Here is a 14,962-nt window from a genome sequence, read left to right as displayed (position 1 = left end):
ATTTTACAGATCAGAAACTAAAGGCAATAGGGTTAAGCAACTTGTCTGTGGTCACACATGTAGTAAGGATCTGAGGCCAGATTTGAACTCAGGTCTTCCTGATTCCAAGCTGGCACTTTATCCACTGCACCATCTAACTGACTTAAAATAAAATCTATCTACACACTTTCTCTCTCTCTCTCTCATCATGTATCATCTATATTATCTATCTTTCTATCTTTCTTTCTTTGTTTCTTTCTTTGTTACTTTATTTCTTCCTACTTATCCATGTGTACATATATATGTATGTATGTGTATATATACACACACACACACACACACACACACACACACACACACACACACACACATTTATCAAATCTATAACATTATAGATTTAGAACTAGAAGGAATCTTAGTGGTCATCTAGTCTAATTTATTCATTTTCCACATGAAAATTCTAAAAGGTTAAGTGTTTTGCCAAATGTCATAGAGATACTAGTGAGGCTACATGGTACAGTGGATATCAAGTACTGTCACACGTAGAGTCAGAAACACCTGAGTTCAAATCCAGCCTTAGACATGTACTAGCTATGTGACTCTGGGCAAGTAACTTGACCCTGTTTGTTACAGTTCCTCATCTGTAAATTTAGCTGTAGAAGGAAATGACAAAACCTGTCCAGTATCTTCACCAAGATACCCCAAAATGGATCATGAAAAGTCAAACACCACTGAAATGACTGAACACACATGCAAGTAAGTGAGAGTCATGATATGAACCCAAGTTTATGATCTGCAAATCTAGTGTCATTTCCTCCATAGGAAATTAAATGCAATTTTGTACATTTGGTGATGATTTTATGGAAGAGGTATTATTTGAAGGAAAGCTATGAAATACACTTAAGTAGAAGTAAGAGACACAGTTTATTCAGGAAAAGCTATGACCTGGAACATAATTGAAATGAGAATTTTGAATTTGTATTCACTATGCCAACTTCTGTATCAAGTCTAAATGTCTCCTAGGAAATACAACATTCACAATTTTTTTGGACTTTCTGATCTCCACACTATCTCTCCTACTGTAAACTCTTATATTTGTTTATATTTGTATGTATGTGTTTGTGTGCATGTATACTTGATTTCAGTTCTGAATCAAATAGCATGAATATTCAGTAGAATTAAAATATTCCAGAGATGGATTTTTCATAAGTGTTTTTGGTGACAAATGCAATCTTTAGAAGAATGTTTTAATTTACATGCTAATAAGGTGGGGTTATAGGTTAATAAAGTCACAGATTACTGCAATTCATCTAATGTACTCAAATAATTACAATGAATTCAATGAAATCTTCCAAACTAGTTAGGTAAAAGCCAGACACTAAACTGGTAATAAATAACTCTAGCAACTCTTTAGCATACTTTTATGATAGATAAACTAGAGGGTGAAAAGACTTGAGTCAGGGAGAACAATTAGGAAGTCAATGGAATAGCACAAGTGAAAAGTAATGAAGAAGTGAATCTTGATACCTGTGATTAGCAAGATGGAGGAGAGAAATATTGAAGAGGTGTAAATAACAAAATTTAAAAGCTGATTTGATATAGGAGGGAATGGACAAAATGGAACTGAGGATTATAATTGAGGTTACGAACCTAGAGAATGGTAATGCCAGTGAAACAACTAATAGAATTCTATAATTAGGCTTTTTTTTGGGGGGGAATAACATTTGAGGAATGAACTACACATAACTCCCATTGATCTTAAGCATGTGCACTTTGCCCACATACTAGTTTCAAGCATTGCAAAAAAACCAATAATTGAATGAATAACACTATTGTTTTCAAGCTTTGACTGTGGTTGCTTCTACATGGTATCCCTATGAAAATGACAACCTAAATTTGGCCACAATCCATGACAGGTATAAAGTGCTGATTCTGATGACAAATAAAAACAACTTTGTGGTGAGAATTGTGTTTCCAAGGAAGAAACTCTTTGTATTTCTTGGGAAATGTACATCCATGCATATGTATGTAAATAGGTATATATATAATGAATATTTAAAATATATATTTAGATATTAATCTATCTATCAACCTATCATCACCTATAATTTCTTAATCCTCAATCCCCAGAAGAATTCGTCAAGAAAGGGAGGTAGGTAGTATTACCATTCTTGTGGGAGAATTGAAGGTTAATATTTAACACAAAGACATTATTTGTTTGAAGGAATTGACTGACATCAAGTCAAAAGAAATATTAGGAAACAGTGACAAATGGAGTTGAAGGTTAAGGTCAACATTTTCAGTAAATACAATAGGAGACCTAAGGAGGGACAGTATCATGGTCTAATCAGTCAGTCTTGCTTTTAACAATTGCCATGTCATAAGCATGTGCATATGGTTCTCTCTGCTGCTGAAGATGAATCATTCATGGATTTCAAAAGAATATTAATAAATATATGTGCATAATATACACTCATACACACTTAGACTTGTGTTCTGAGAAATGATAAATTTGAGAAGCAAAATAAGCCCTCTAATTTGTAATTACAACATATGGTTTCGATAATGCTATTAACCTTGGTAGATGATCTGAAAATTTATTTTAATACTACCTAATTACATTCATTAGTGTTTATGGTGTTTGAACATTTACTGTAAGCTACAATTTCTGGTAAATGCTATTAAATTTATGATTTCTTATTTCTTAAACTTTTTATTGATATTTATAATAATTTGTGAAGAGTATAAAGAATATTTGAAGTATTTTAAGAAAAATAAAGGAAATCAGTCAGCCCATTTGTAGGTATATTTAAAATAATTAATAAGTTATTGCTTTATAATAATAATAGACCATGTACTTATATGTTATAGAAAAATCTTTGAAACTTTTATTGGAATAATACCAAAGGGGGAACAGTATTTACTGCTTAATATTATGATCTACAATTGTCATTTAAAACACATTAAAAGCTATGAAATATATGGAATTTTTTATTTTAGGCATTCATGAAAATTCATGAGAATTTCAGATTCTTATTCACAAATATTAATTTTTTGTAAATTTGGAATTTCCAAGAGAGGGAAAAAGAGAACTAGGATCCTATCTACAGAGGAAGAAGTTGGTAGAAGTTGGTAGAAGTTACAGAAGGAATGGGCCAAGCTAGAACACCCTCCCTCATTCCAAATGTGAAAAGAATTTTAAAAATATGACATGATCTTCAATGACCAACATGAAATAATAAATGTATATATATTGTATTATATGTTTAATTATAGAGAAATTTTGAAGGGGCATGTGTGTTTGTGCTTATTTGTATGTGTATGCATACACACTGTAGAAACAAGTAGTGCAAAAAGTTAAGAAGTATGGCTGAGTAAATACAAGGGATAAAAGTAAAACTTTGAAGTAAAAAGGACAAAATAGAAAAGGTCCATTTACTCAAAGATAAAAATAAGTCAATGGGAAGATTGTTCTCTATAGACTTTAGTGGATAATGAGGATGTATTGTAGAAAAATATCTTAACAAAATAAATGAATAAATGTCAGTCTTTAAAGGAGAGGAAATGATAAAGAGAGCATGACAACTTATTTGTAGATACCTCAAAGATAATTGAAAACAGGTAGGAAATTCCATAATACTACAATAGAAATGCAATTTTATAAAGAGTAATTTAGATTTTACATTAGATGAGAAATCAGATCTTTAAAAATTAGAGCAAAACTGGGAGGCTACGTGGTGCAGTGGATAAAACACTGTCCCTGGATTTAGGAGTACCTGAGTTCAAATCTGGCCTCAGATACTTGACATTTACTAACTGTGTGACCCTGGGCAAGTCACTTAACCCCCATTGCCCTGCTAAAAAAACTAGAGCAAAAGGGATGGATGAGTTATTAAACATAATGAAAAATTTCATCAAAACTGTAGAAGTTGTCAATGAGCATACAGATTTAATACTCAAAAATCTAGAAGTATTTGTTTTTCTGGAGCAACAAAAAATAATTTTGAAAGAACACATAAATTCTGTATAACTAAAATAGACCTTGAAGAGAGAATGCATAGAAATTAATTAATGGCATAAACATTGTGCCTCAGGAAATGAAACAAAAAAGTCATCTAGAAGTCTTGAAAAGAGGTGATAAAATACTGATTGATAGAGCTCACAAGCTGATTAAACAAAGGGAGAAAATCACAGAATATTACATTTAACCTTCAAGATATAGTTGTTAAATTTCAGAATTTTAGAGCACATTAAAAAATTTATTTTATTACTCACTTCTCTGCAAAGGTCTTTAGCTCTTGAAGAAAAAAATTGAAACAGGCTAGAGCAATCCTCATATATGAGAAATCAAAGGAAACAATGGGATATGATTCAGCAAAAAACTAAAGAACTGGATCCATCATCCAAATAACACATCTTTTATACTTGAGTTTAATCATGCTTCAGAAAAACAACTACCACCACCACCAACAACAAAACAGTAACAGCAACAGCAATATGCACCTTAAAAAGAGCATGGGCAATTTTCTTTAAAGGAAAACTACATCCCATCTACAAATGAATTAATAATTTCTGTTTGTTTGTGGGATGGAGTATATTGAAGAATGGGGGGGGTGCTTAAAGATTTTAAAATGGTTTCAAACAACATCATCAGGCAGGTACTCTGCTAAGCCTTTTAGAAATCATTATTTCATTTTATCCCCAACTCAATTCTGCAAGGGAGATGCTGATATTATCCCCATTTTGTAGCTGAGGAAACTGAGGTAATAAAAGAGGTTAAGTGACTTGCTTAGGGTCACAAAGCTAAAAAGTATCTAAGGTCAGATTTGAAATCAATTTGTTCTGACTCCAGATCCAATGCCCTGTTCACAATGAAGAAATGATTAAATAAAACCTAAGTTTGCAAAACAAACAAATACAAAACAAGAATCAATGTTTAAAATAGCCTAGACTTATGAGGGCCACTTTTTAAAAGTATTTTTTTTTTACATTTGAGGTTTGACCGGTTTCCGAACCCCATATTAGAGAATGCCAACATTATATTATATGATATTATGCTATGTGACACAATGTGACATGATGTGACATGACATTACATGCATACTTCCATATATCATTTCTTTTTCTGGAGGTAGATAGTATTTTCCTGAATAAATCCTTTGTAGTTTTTGAATGATCATATTGCTCAGAATAGTTAAATCATTTGAAGGTATTCTTCAAACAATATTGCTCTGATATATAAAATATTATCTTCATTATCCTTAATTTACTCTGCACTGTTTTATGAAAGTTTTTCCAGTGTTTTTTTCTAAAACATGGTGGGTCATTTTTTTATAATAGAAAGTATTCATGTACAACTATCTATCTCTACACAAATGCACACACACCCTCACCCCAAAAAGTAGGCAGAAAAGATAATGTTTAAGAGATTTCTTTTTGGTGGGGCAATGAGGGTTAAGTGACTTCTCCAGGTTCATACAGCTAGTAAGTGTCAAGTGTCTGAGGCCACATTTGAACTCAGGTCCTCCTGAATCCAGGGCTAGTACTTTATCTACTGCACCGCCTAGCTGCACCCTAGTTGATTATTCCAAATAATAACAAATAAAAGCTAGGAGGTAAAGTGGCTTATTTTAAACTTGACTAGTAAATTGGTAAAGCAGAGAAATAGATAGTATAATGATAGATAGTATAATGAGCTCTAAAGTGATATGTAGTATAAAGGTAATAGGACAAATCATTAAGAGAGAATGAAATTACCTTTATAAACTACCAAAGGATCACTTCTTGACTAGAGGTTAAGGATGATCACAAAGAGATAATTACATTTTAATCAATAAATCCTACCCACTACTACCCTCACTACATCCTTCTCTTGTTTTGTTATTCTAATATACAATAATCTTACTGAAAAAAAAATATGTGGGCTCTAAATACACATGCCAAGATATCTAGTCTTGAGGCAGCTAGGTGGCACAGTGGCTAGAGCACCGTCCCTGGGGTCAGGAGGACCTGAGTTCAAAGCCGGCCTCAGACACTTAACACTTACCAGCTATGTGACCCTGGGCAAGTCATTTAACCACAGTTGCCTCACCCCCCCCCAAAAAAAAAGATATCTAGTCTTTTAGTGCTACATTATAATATCCCTTTATTATTAGAGTGCTTAAATGTATCATGGAATGAACATACATCTAGTTTATTTTGCTTTTCATATTGTCCTGTGACACGAATAAATGTATATTATTAGAATAAATTCAAAAATGTTCTTATCTGTGTGGTTCAATGTAGGTCTAAGGTATTATTTGTTAATCTTGCCATGATGTTTAATGATCACTACATTTATTGTGAAAATTACAGCATGACTTAAATATCACAGGCATGCAGATTTAAGGGGAATAAGCACTGGGACTAAAGTTAGAAAACCTGGAATGGAGTATTATAGTGACTCCAAGGCTTACTAACTGTATTGTTTTTAACTTTATAGAAACCCTTTAACCTCTCTGCCTCAACATCCTCAATTATAAAATAGGAAAGATAATATTAGTGCTACCTAATTCACAGGGACATTGTCCTGCTTGTAGAATATATAAAGTATTTTATAGCCACTAAGCACTATATAAATTCCCACTGTACTTTTAACACTGTTAAATATTGTGCATAGAACCAAAGGTAGGGTACTGTGACCTACCTTGGCTTACAAAAGGGTAATATACATTTGTACAATGTCATTAATATAGTAGTTGTTCAAAATATAGATATATAATTGGAAAAAAAGTGAAATATAACCCTTTATATAAATCAAGGGTCTTTTGTGAGTATTGAGCTTCCTTTCTTTAAACTAATTATTGATATTTCTACTTGAAAGCTTTTCTCCTTTAGTTTATATCTTATTAATTACATATCAACAGTCTATTATTCCAGTACTTTCTTTTATCTATTTCTAAAAAATAAAAATTGCAATAATGTGATAATTTTTGACTGCTACTAGCTTCTTCCTGAAGCTATTGTTTCAAATATAAAGTAAGTTCTATCTCAATGATTTTGTTTTCCAGGAGAAATTAAATTAACAAAGAAACAAACATTAGTAGTCCCCTGAAAGCTTAATACATATTGTTTAGGGCTAAAAAACTTGAAAAAAGATGCATAATTTCAAAGTTGGGTCTAATTTCTGGTTAGTTTACCTAAGAATATATTTTTTTATAAAATGTCTGAGCATTAAAATAACCCATGAAACCATTTTTCACAAATCAGTATTAAAATATTCATGATATGTATTCACCCATAAAAGGGAAGAGGAAAAGTAATGTAAAACTAATATACTTTTCTCATATTAAAAATCAATGGTGGGGCAGCTAGGTGGTGCAGTAGCAGAGCACCGGCCCTGGAGTCAGGAGTACCTGAGTTCAAATCTGGCCTCAGACACTTAACACTTACTAGCTGTGTGACCCTGTGCAAGTCACTTAACCCCAGTTGCCTCACACACAAAAAAACAAAAAAACAAACAAACAAAAAAATCAATGGTGAAAAATAATCACTAATTAATTGTTAACATTTTGTCCTAAGTGCCTTTTTCAATAAAATTAAATAATCATACTGATGAAAGTGGACCAACATAAACATGTTCTTACTTAGAGTCAAAGAATAAATTTTGTTTGGTAAATAAAAATTCATCTCAATATCATAACTGACTTTATAGTTTTGATGCCTTGAAGAGAGAAAGTAATCTGCAAATAATTGTTTTAGTAAGTATATATGTCATGATTACATACTACTTATATTGTTCTATGGAATAGATATAGTATTATGAAATTGGATTCAAAATAAGTGATGAAACTATTTTTTCTTTTGAAATTATGAAAAATATTCTCATTGAATAAAGGTATAATATCACTGTATAAGTATACAGTTAAATTATGAATAAATTCTCTATGAATATTAAAAACACTTCAGAATGGATTTCTTCATGGTAGACACCAAAGAAAAGAAAATGAAAGCCCTTCTGTGCCTAATTATGAATGTAAAACAAAAACTTATATAATGAATTTGTAATATGAAATATGTATATAATTAATTCCATTAATTTAATAAATGAAGTTTTTCTAGCAATGCTTAGAAACCTATAACAGAAAGGTCACATTGGAACATAGTGGAAGGGATCCTAGGGAACATCTAGTCCAACCCATTTTTATATAAGAAATTGTATAACACTAAAATGAAATATTTCTCTATAGTATTACCTCTCTGTTAATTACTTAGAAAATATTTTATAATATATTTTAAATAATAAAAATAAATAAAGTAATTCAGGATTTGGAGGCAGAGAAGTAGATTAGGAAGTTAGATTTATTACCAATATCTGTAAGGAGACCATGGATTTCTTTCATACTCAGATAACTTGCACCCAGTGTATTAAAATAGAGAAAACTTAACTTCTGATTTGCTTTCTAAGTTGGTGTATTACTGATTATGCTTCTTTCACAAAGCTATACATATGGGAAGAAACAGTATGAGGTCAAGTTGAGAAATTTACTCATGGCAAAGTAGTTTAACTGCAGAGAATCCATTTACTTTGGTTTTTCTTTTGTGTTTCCTTGTGTTCTCTTCTGTTAGATGTTTCTATGTGGAAAGGGTGTACTTCAGATAATGGTGAAAGCTACCCAGAATCTTAATCACTTAGAACACCAAAAGACTGTAAAACAGAATCTCTTCAATGATCAATGCTAGCTCTGTTCTTGACTGTATTTTAGTTTTTCTGCAATAAGATGTGTAAAAACAATTTTTTTGGTATTTGTATTTTAAATTCTGAGTTCCAAATTTTCTTCCCCCTACCTCTGCCCTCCTTGAAAAGGCAATCAATTTGATATAGGATATGCATGTGCAGTCACATAAAATATATTTCCCTATGAGTCAACTCATGAAAGAGAACACAGAACTCCCCCCCCAAAAAAAGAATGTAAAAATAAAAAGTATGTTTTAATCAGCTTTATGAGTTCTTCCTTTCTTTCTCTGGAGATGGATAGCATTTTTCATCAAAAGTCCTTTGGAATTCTCTTGGATGCTTTTATTACTGAGAATAGCCAATCATTCACAGTAGTTTATTATACAATGACTTAACTTCAGTTCATACAGTTCTTTCCGGGGTTTATGCTGAAAGCATCCTACTTGTCATTTCTTAGAGCACAATAGGATTCCATCAAAATCATATACCACATCTTTCTCAGCTATTCCCCAATTGATGGACATCCCCTTGATTTCCAATTCCTTGCCACAAGCAAAAAAACTGCTATAAATATTTATGTACACATAACCCCTTTTCCTTTTTAAAATCTCCTTGGGATACAGACCTGAGATATAGTAGTATATTTTAGGGTTAAAGAATATGCACAGTTTCATATTCCTTTGTGCATAGTTCCAAATTGCTTTGCTGAATGGTTAGATCAATTTACAACTCTATCAATAGTTCTTTAATGTCCCAATTTTCCCACATCTTCTCTAACACTTGTCATTTCCCTTTTCTATCATATTGGCCTGTATGATAGGCAAGAGGTAGTTTCTCAGAGTTGCTTTAATTTCTACTTGTCTAATCATTAGTTATTTAGAGCATTTTTTCTATATGACTATAGATAGCTTTGAATTCTTTTTTATCTTAAATTTTCATTTTATTTAGAACTTTCCTCAATTTACACATAAAAATATAAAAAACAAATTTTTTTTCACATTGATTTTTTTTTAGTGAGGCAATTGGGGTTAGGTGACTTGCCCAGGGTCACACAGCTAGTAAGTATTAAGGGGCTGAGGCTGTTTTTGAACTCAGGTACTCCTGACTCCAGGGCCGGTGCTCTATCCACTGTGCTACCTAGCTGCCCCCACATTGATTTTTAAAAACTTTGCCTTCTAAATTTTCTTCCTCCCTCCCTCCTCAACCCTTCTTATGAAATCACATAATTCAATATGTCAAACATGTGCAGTTTTGCAAAACATCTTCAAATCAGTCAGGTTGTGAAAGAAAATAGACAAAATAACTTTAGAAAGTAGAGCTAACAAATAAAATTATACTTCAGTCTGTATTCAGATAGCATCACTTGTTCTTCTGTTGATGGTTTGCATTTTCCATACGTCCTTCTGATATCATTCTGCTCATCATTTTTTTCACAGTTACTATTGCTAACTGTATTACCCTCCATCTTCACCCTATCCCTCCTCGAAAGTGTTTTGCTTTTTACTTCCCCCTCCCCACATCTGCCCTCCCTTCCTTCACCTCCCCCCCTTTATCTCCTTCCCCTCTCTCCCTCAGGTCAAAATATATTACTATATACACTTGAGTGTATATGTCATTCCCTCCTTGAGGTAATTCTGGTGAGAATAAGGTTCACTCACTCCCCTACTCCTTTCCCATCTTCCCTGCCACTCCATAAGATAGCTTTGACTTCTTTTTTTTTTTAATTAATAAAGTATTTTATTTTTTTCTGTTACATGTAAAGATAGTTCTCAACTTTTGTTTATACAAGCTTTACAATTTCAGATTTTTCTCCCTCCCTCCCCTCCCTCCCCCCTCCCCTAGACAGCAGGTAATCTAATATAGGTTATGTATATATACACATAATAACATTAATCCTATTTCTGCATTAGTCATGTTACAAGAGAAAAAATCAGAACAATGATGAAAAACCTCAAAATAGAAAAAAACAACAGTATCAAAAACAAAAGAAATAGTATGGTTCATTCAGCATCTATACTCCATAGTTGGTTTTTTTTTCTTGGATTTGGAGATCCTCTTCTATCACGAGTTCCCTGGAACTCTTCTGTACCATTGCATTGGTGAGAAGAATATAGTCCATCACAGTAGATCAACACTCAATGTTGATGATACTGTGTACAGTGTTCTTCTGGTTCTGTTCATCTCACTCATCATCAGCTCACGCAAGACCCTCCAGGTTTCTTTGAACTCCTCCTGCTCATCATTTCTTACAGCACAATAGTATTCCATTGTATGCATATACCACAACTTGTCCAGCCATTCCCCAATTGAGGGGCACCCCCTCAACTTCCAATTCCTTGCCACCACGTAAAGAGCAGGTATAAATATTTTTGTACATGTGGGTCCCTTTCCCCCTTCCATGATCTCTTTGGGAAAAAGACCCAAAAGTGGTATTGCTGGGCCAAAGGGTATGCATAGCTTTATTGCCCTTTGGGCATAATTCCAAATTGCTCTCCAGAATGGTTGGATCAGTTCACAGTTCCAAAAACAATGCATTAGTGTTCCAATTTTCCCACAGCTTCTCCAACATTTATTATATTCCTTTTTTGTCATTTTAGCCAATCTGATAGGTGTCAGGTGGTACCTCAGAGTTGTTTTAATTTGCATCTCTCTAATCATTAGAGATTTAGAGCATTTTTTCATATGGGAATAGATAGCTTTGGTTTCTTCATCAGAAAACTGCCTGTTCATATCCTTTGACCATTTCTCAATTGGGGAATGACTTGGTTTCTTATAAATTTGATTTAGTTCCCTATATATTTTAGAGATGAGGCCTTTATCAGAGGTACTGGCCACAAAAATTGTTTCCCAGATTTCTGCCTCCCTTCTAATATTGGATGCATTGCTTCTGTTTGTACAAAATTTTTTAATTTAATGTAATCAAAATCATCCATTTTGCATTTTATAATATACTCTATCTCTTGTTTGGTCATAAACTGTTTTCCTTTCCAAAGATCTGATAGGTAGACTATTCCTTTCTCTCCTAAATTACCTATGGTATCACCTCTTATGTCTAAATCATGTATCCATTTTGACCTTATTTTAGTATAAGGTGTCAGATGTTGGTCTATGCCTAATTTCTGCCCTACTATCTTCCAGTTGTCCCAGCAGTTTTTGTCAAATTCTTAGTTCCTATCCCAGAAGCTGGAGTCTTTGGGTTTATCAAACACTACATTACTAGTGTCATTTACTACTGCATTTCCTGTGCCTAGCCTATTCCATTGATGTACCACTCTATTTTTTAGCCAGTATCAGATAGATTTGATGACTGCCGCTTTATAGTAAAGCTCCAGGTTTGGTACCACTAACCCACCTTCCTGTGAATTTTTCTTCATTATTTCCCTGGATATTCTTGATTTTTTGTTTTTCCAGATGAATTTTGTTATAATTTTTTCTAGCTCTATAAAATAATTTTTAGGTAGTCTGATTGGTATGGCACTGAATAAATAAATTAATTTAGGCAGTATTGTCATTTTTAGTATATTAGCTCTGCCTATCCATGAGCAACTGATATCTTTTCAATTATTTAGATCTGATTTGATTTGTGTGAAGAGTGTTTGGTAGTTGTCGTCATAGAGTTCCTGGGTTTGTCTTGCCAAGAAGACTCCCAAGTATTTTATATTATCTACTGTTACTTTAAATGGAATTTCTCTTTCTATCTCTTGCTGCTGGACTTTGTTGGTCATGTATAGAAATGCTGATGATTTATGTGAATTTATTTTATATCCTGCTACTTTGCTAAAGTTGTTAATTGTTTCAAGTAATTTTTGAGTTGATTCTCTAGGATTCCTTAAGTATACCATCATATCATCTGCAAAGAGTGATAGTTTTGTTTCCTCCTTGCCTATTCTAATTCCTTTAATTCCTTTCTCTTCTCTGATTGCTAGAGCTAAAATTTCAAGTACAATATTAAATAATAGGGGTGATAATGGACATCCCTGTTTCACCCCTGATGTTATTGGGAAGGCCTCCAATTTATCTCCATTGCATATAATATTTGCTGATGGCTTTAGGTAGATACTGTTTATTGTTTGTTTGTTTGTTTGTTTGTTTTTTTAGTGAGGCAATTGGGGTTAAGTGACTTGCCCAGGGTCACACAGCTAGTAAGTGTTAAGTGTCTGAGGCAGGATTTGAACTCAGGTACTCCTGACTCCAGGGCCAGTGCTCTATCCACTGCGCCATCTAGCTGCCCCTACTGTTTATTATTTTAAGGAAATCTCCCCATATTCCTAAACTCTCCAGTGTTTTTACTAGGAATGGGTATTGTATTTTGTCAAAAGTTTTCTCTGCATCTATTGAGATAATCATATGATTTTAGCTGGTTTTCTTATTGATGTGGTTGATTATGTTAATAGTTTTCCTAATGTTGAACCAGCCCTGCATTCCTGGTATAAATCCCACCTGTTCATAGTGTATTATCCTGGTGATCACTTGCTGTAATCTCCTTGCTAATATCTTATTTAAGATTTTAGCATCAATATTCATTAGCGAAATTGGTCTATAATTTTCTTTCTCCGTTTTTGCTTTGCCTGGTTTTGGTATCACCACCATATTTGTGTCATAAAACGAATTTGGTAGAACTCCTTCTTCACCTATTTTTCCAAATAATTTGTATAATATTGGAAATAATTGTTCTTTAAATGTTTGGTAAAATTCACCCATGAACCTATCTGGCCCTGGGGATTTTTAATTAGGGAGTTTATTAATGGCTTGTTCAATTTCTTTTTCTAATATGGGTTTATTTAAGGATTTTATTTCTTCTTTAGTTAACCTGGGCAGTTTGTATTTTTGTAAATATTCATCCATTTCATTTAGATTGTCAAATTTATTGGCATACAATTGGGCAAAATAATTCCTAATTATTGCTTTAATTTCCACTTCATTGGTGGTAACATCCCCTTTTTCGTTTTTGATACCGGTAATTTGGTTTTCTTCTTTCTTATTTTTAATCAAATTAACCAATATTTTATCTATTTTATTGGTTTTTTCATAAAACCAGCTCTTAGTTTTATTGATTAATTCTATAGTTTTTTTGCTTTCAATCTTATTAATTTCTCCTTTGATTGTTAGGATCTCTAATTTAGTATCTAATTGGGGATTTCTGATTTGTTCTTTTTCTAGTTTTTTAAGTTGCATGCCCAATTCATTAATCTCCTCTTTCTCTTTTTTATTCATGTAAGCATTTAGACCTGTAAATTTTCCCCTAAGCACTGCTTTGGCTGCATCCTATAGATTTTGGTATGTTGTCGCATTATTGTCATTCTCTTGGATATAGTTATTGATTGTTTCTATGATTTCTTGTTTGGCCCATTCATTCTTTAGAATGAAATTATTTAGTTTCCAATTGATTTTCATTCTACTTTTCCCTGGCTCTTTCTTAGATTTAATTTTTATTGCATCATGATCTGATTTACTATTTCTGCCTTTCTACATTTAACTATGATGTTTTTGTGCCCTAATACATGCTCAATTTTTGAAAATGTGCCATGTACTGCTGAGAAAAAGGTATATTCCTTTCTATCCCCATTCAATTTTCTCCAGACATCTATCATGTCTAACTTTTCTAGTAATCTATTCACCTCAATCACTTCTTTCTTATTTATTTTTTGGCTAGATTTATCTAATTCTGAGAGGGGGAGATTCAGATTCCCCACTAGTATATTACTGTCTAATTCCTCTTGTAACTCATTTAACTTCTCCTCTAAGAACTTGGATTCTATACCACTTGACACATACATATTCAATATTGATATTACTTCATTATCTATAGTACCTTTAAGCAAGATGTAACTTCCTTCCTTATCTCTTTTATTGAGATCTATTTTTGCCTGCACTTTGTCTGAGATAAGGATTGCTACTCCTGATTTTTTTGCTTTAGCTGAAGCAAAATATATTCTGCTCCAGCCATTTACCTTTTCTCCGTGTGTATCTCTCTGCTTCAAATGTGTCTCTTGTAAACAGCATAGTGTAGGATTCTATTTTTTAATCCACTCTGCAATTTGCTTCCATTTTATAGCAGAGTTCATCCCATTCACATTCACAGTTATTATTACTGACTGTCTATTCCCCTCCATTATATTACCCCCTTTGTACTTTTCCCCCCTTCTTTCACCCTATTCCTGCTCACCGACGTTTTACTTCTTACCCCTGCCTCCCCCAATCTGCCCTCCCTTTTTGTCACCCCCTCTCTTTTCTTTACCCTTTTCTCCCTTGCATTTGTCATCCCTT

Source organism: Dromiciops gliroides, chromosome 1, assembly GCF_019393635.1.
Source record: "Dromiciops gliroides isolate mDroGli1 chromosome 1, mDroGli1.pri, whole genome shotgun sequence".
Classification (NCBI taxonomy): Eukaryota; Metazoa; Chordata; class Mammalia; order Microbiotheria; family Microbiotheriidae; genus Dromiciops; species Dromiciops gliroides.
The sequence above is the reverse complement of the archived record's forward strand: the minus strand, read 5'-3'. Positions refer to the sequence as shown.